Raw genomic sequence first — 4,476 nt, forward strand, 5'->3', positions numbered from 1 at the left:
TGTTAAAATGAACAACAATATCACCAAATTCCATAGACAATGTGCCAGCATAAACATCTATCTTGGTTCGGGCTGTTTTCATAAATGGCCTGCCTAAAATAATTAGAACTGAACCATGGGAAAATCCCTCTTCCATATTAAGAACATAAAAATCAACAAGAAAAATAAGTTCACCAACCCGAACCAACACATCCTCTATGAAACCTGCGGGGTAAGCAACACTTCTATTTGCCAAATGAATCACCACATCTGTAGATTGTAAAGGTCCAAGAGATAAAGAATTAAAAATGGACAGAGACATGACACTAATTGATGCTCCTAGATCTAGCATGGCATTCTCAAATTTACTGTTCCCAATGTTGACACATTTCTACCCATGCTAATCCTTTCATTGCCTTTGAGCTTCCTTTTGTGGGTGCACAACTCCTTTAGAAACTTGGCATATCTTGGAATCTGCTTAATGACATCTAGCAAAGGTATGTTCACCTCTACTTTCCTGAAGGTCTCCAAGATCTCCTTTTCCACTTCTTCCATCTTTTTGTTTGGAATTTCTCTAAGTGGAAATGGAATAGGGATAGGAGGCTGCGGTAAGTCAGAATTACTAGAAGAAGGTCCACCTGCATGAAAAAATTTGTTTGGAAGCTTTCTCTTTTGTGCAACCATCTCATCCTCTTTTTCAGGTGTAGAATGAAGCTTGACAGGTTCAAGTGCATGTGCTGCTACTGGTGGAGGCACTTGAATTTGGTTGCCAGACCTCAAGGTGATGGCACTCACATTTTTCAGATTCTGCACAGTTTATGAAGGCAATTTGTCAGAATTTTGGGACTGAGCTTGATTCATCTGAGTAGCCATCTGCCCCATCTGATTTGTTAGACTCTGAATGAAGGCTCTTGTCTCTTGCTGAAATTGCATATTCTGGATGGTCATTTGTCTCACTAACTCTTCTAAGGAAGGTTGAGGAGGAGCCTCAATTGTTTGTTGTCTTTGTTGTGACTGTTGTTGTTGTATTGGAGGAGGAACATATGGCTTGCTTGGACCAGCAACATTCTGAAAAGGAGGGACAAGCTGTTGTTGTTGTGGAGGACTTGTCCATCTCAGATTTGGATGATTCCTCCAACCTGGATTGTATCTATTGCTTGAAAGGTCATAATTATTCTGTTGTTGTTGGTTTTGCTGCTGAGGAGGTCTATTATAAATGTTTACAGCATAAGCTTCAAGTTGCTCATTGACTTCAGATTGCTGCAAAGAAGGACAGAGATTTGTATGGTGATCGACAGAAGAACATAGACCACAGACTCTTGCAACAGGTGTAGATTTCTTATTCATGGCAAGCTGGGTTACTAGGTTGACCAAGGCATCAAGTTTTCCTTCAAGCTTTTTATTTTTAGTAGATGAAGATGAATCCGTGGCCACCTCATGGACTCCTCTAAGGACAATAGCATCATTTCTTGCACTGAATTGTTGGGAGTTGAAAGCCATCTTCTCAATCAAATTCCTAGCTTCAGTAGGGGTCATATCACCAAGAGCTCCACCACTGGCAGCATCAATCATACTCCTCTCCATGTTGCTAAGTCCCTCATAGAAGTATTGAAGAAGGAGTTGCTAAAAAATCTGATGGTGAGGGCATCTTGCACACAATTTCTTGAATCTTTCCCAGTACTCATACAAGCTTTCTCCACTAAGTTGCCTGATGCCTAAAATGTCTTTTCTGATGGCAGTGGTCCTAGATGCAGGGAAAAATTTCTCTAAGAACACCCTCTTAAGGTTATCCCAGCTGAAAATAGACCTGGGAGCAAGGTAGTATAGCCAATCTTTTGCCACTCCCTCCAGAGAATGAGGAAAAACCTTTAGAAAGATATGATCTTCTTGGACGTCAGGGGGCTTCATGGTGGAACAAAAAATATGGAACTCCTTAATATGTTTATGAGGATCTTCACCTGCAAGACCATGAAACTTGGGAAGCAAATGTATTAGTCCAGTCTTGAGAACATATGAAACACCCTCATCAGGATATTGAATGCACAAGCATTCATAAGTGAAATCAGGTGCAGCCATCTCCCTAAGAGTCCTCTCACGAGGTGGAGGTTGAGCCATGTTCTCAGTATAAAAATTAGTAGTGGAATTCTCAAAATCAAAATATTCAGAATCACCCTCAATAGAATGCTCAAAATGCACAGAATGACCAGGATGCACACTATGCCTAACTAATCTATGAAAGGTTCTATCTATTTTAGGATCAAAGGGTTGTAAATCACTTGGATTGCCCCCCTAGTCATGCACTATATGCAGCAAATAATGTGTTTCTCAACAGCACCTAACAAGGGGGTGAAACTACAATTATACTCAAATGATATCAAAATAAGTTGAAATTTTGTGAGGAACACCCTAAAATCATGAAAAGATAGCACAAAAAAAATTTCAAACAAAAATTCAAAGTCTAACTATGAAAACTACCTAAGCAAAGTTTAGAAAAATAGGACAATAATACTTGAAAATAAAAACTTAGTAAACGACTGATTATTGGAGTTCGGGAGTCCCCAATCAGCTTCAGCAGGTTGCCATAGTATGGGAAATTTTTTTCTATCCCAAATGCATATATAATGATAGTCGTTCTGATACCCGGAGTAAAAGTTATGACCGTCTTAAGTTTTGCTAAAAACAAGTTCCAAAAATTTTTGTCTCTCTCAAATAATGTCACACCAAGTGCTTCTGGTATTTTTCACCAAAACATGGATCAAAAGAAGCTACCACACAAAAATTCAGCCAAAAATAACAACTATAACTATCAAAACAAAAATCGTTAATTAAATTGCAAAATCTATCGCTAATTCCCAGTCGCTAATCATTGTTCAGCACTGTTCACAGCAAAACAAAAGGTTGAATAAGTCGCTGAATCCATCGCTAAAACAGTCACTGAATCCGTCGCTAAACAGGGAATGCAACTGAAATGCAAAACAAAATGCTACACAAAATAAGATAACTAAACATTATTATGAACCTTTGGCCCACTACTCCCCAACAACGATGCCAAATTTGATCTAGGTCGTACCCGAATCAAATAAACATTAAAAATGCAGTATCTAGGAAGTGATCCTAGGTCGTCTCTCAGTGAGCAATCGTCAACCAAACGTTCATAGCAGATAGTAATAAAACAATAACGAATTGGGGGGGGGGGGTGTTTGTTTTTGTAAATTAAATAGCGAGCAAATTTTAATTAGAAAATATCAGAATTAAAACATGTTGTTTCCTCTTGATTCACAAGCAAGTCTCTTATCTTAGGTTACGAGAATTTATCCTTTATCAGTTCAACCACTTAATCCAACCCTAAATTAAATTACTAAGCGAAATTTAACATAAGGCTATCATTATGTGATTAAGCAACACAAACACCAATTAATCATGAATGAAACTGATCATTAAGCATGAACGTAAATTAAGCGTAGAGACAATTAATCAAGCACTAAGCATGCATGGATTAATAGCAACGAATATAGAGTAATTGGAGAAGAGGAAAAACTTATCAGGATTCAATAGAAATAATAAAACCTCGAAGAGAGTTGTGCTTGATCCTCAAGAGAAAACAACGCTGGAAACTTAGCCTTTCATTAATCAGTAGAAACGAAATTGTAGATTGAAGCAGAAAACAAAATTTTATTGCTACGTGAATAGTAAAACTGGAATTGCAAAACCTAAAATTATTCTTTCTCCCTAAAACGAAAAGTGACTAAAACGAAAAAGAAGAGAGAGCTCCTAAAACTAGAACCTTGGTGCTGTTATATAGTTCTCAGCCCCAAAGCTTACAAATCTGTTTTAAGTCCAAGCCCATAAATAAAATAAAATCTAGATAAAATAAGACAAAATCTAGATGAAATAATATCTAGATGAAATAAAATCTAAATAAGATAAGATAAGATAAGATCTAGATGAAATAATATCTAGATGAGATAAAATCTAGATAAGATAAGATTTGGTAGAATAAAATAGTCTGCTCTCTTCAAATCCAAGTCCAATTCTGGACTCAAGCCAAATTGCTTATAATTCTCCTGAAATTAAATTAAAAATATAAAATTAATCCAGTAGGCCCAAATGATAAAACTGCATAATTAATTTGACAATAAAGACTAATCAATAATTAAAATGGTGACAAAAAGGGTTAAGAAATAGGAGAAAATGATGACACATCATTTAGCAAGAAAACGAGCAAAGGTAACCAATATTACAAAAAAAAAATCCTTAATAAAATGAACCTTGCATTAAAAAGCATAATAACGTAACCAGAATAAATCACACAACAGACAAATATAAAATGATCCAACCAGCTCTCACACTCAACATGCTTTATTTTGAAATTTAAATTCTAGGAAGATTGAAAAAAAATTGAGGAACACACCGTGGATTGAAGAGGAGGTGGATCAAAATGAATGGAGCGAACACACATCTTGGCGATCTCAGTGATGACAGCGTCTCTGACCTCAG

General features: G+C 36.6%; 1 non-coding gene across 1 annotated transcript; it reads left to right on the forward strand.

Moving 5' to 3' along the window:
- Positions 1–1,609: 1,609 nt before the first annotated feature.
- LOC112998638 (small nucleolar RNA R71) lies at positions 1,610–1,716 on the forward strand. Its single transcript, XR_003263732.1, has one exon. It is a non-coding gene; the product is annotated as a small nucleolar RNA R71 (small nucleolar RNA).
- Positions 1,717–4,476: the final 2,760 nt, after the last annotated feature.

The sequence above is a fragment of the Glycine max genome, chromosome 12 (genome assembly GCF_000004515.6).
Source record: "Glycine max cultivar Williams 82 chromosome 12, Glycine_max_v4.0, whole genome shotgun sequence".
NCBI lineage: Eukaryota > Viridiplantae > Streptophyta > Magnoliopsida > Fabales > Fabaceae > Glycine > Glycine max.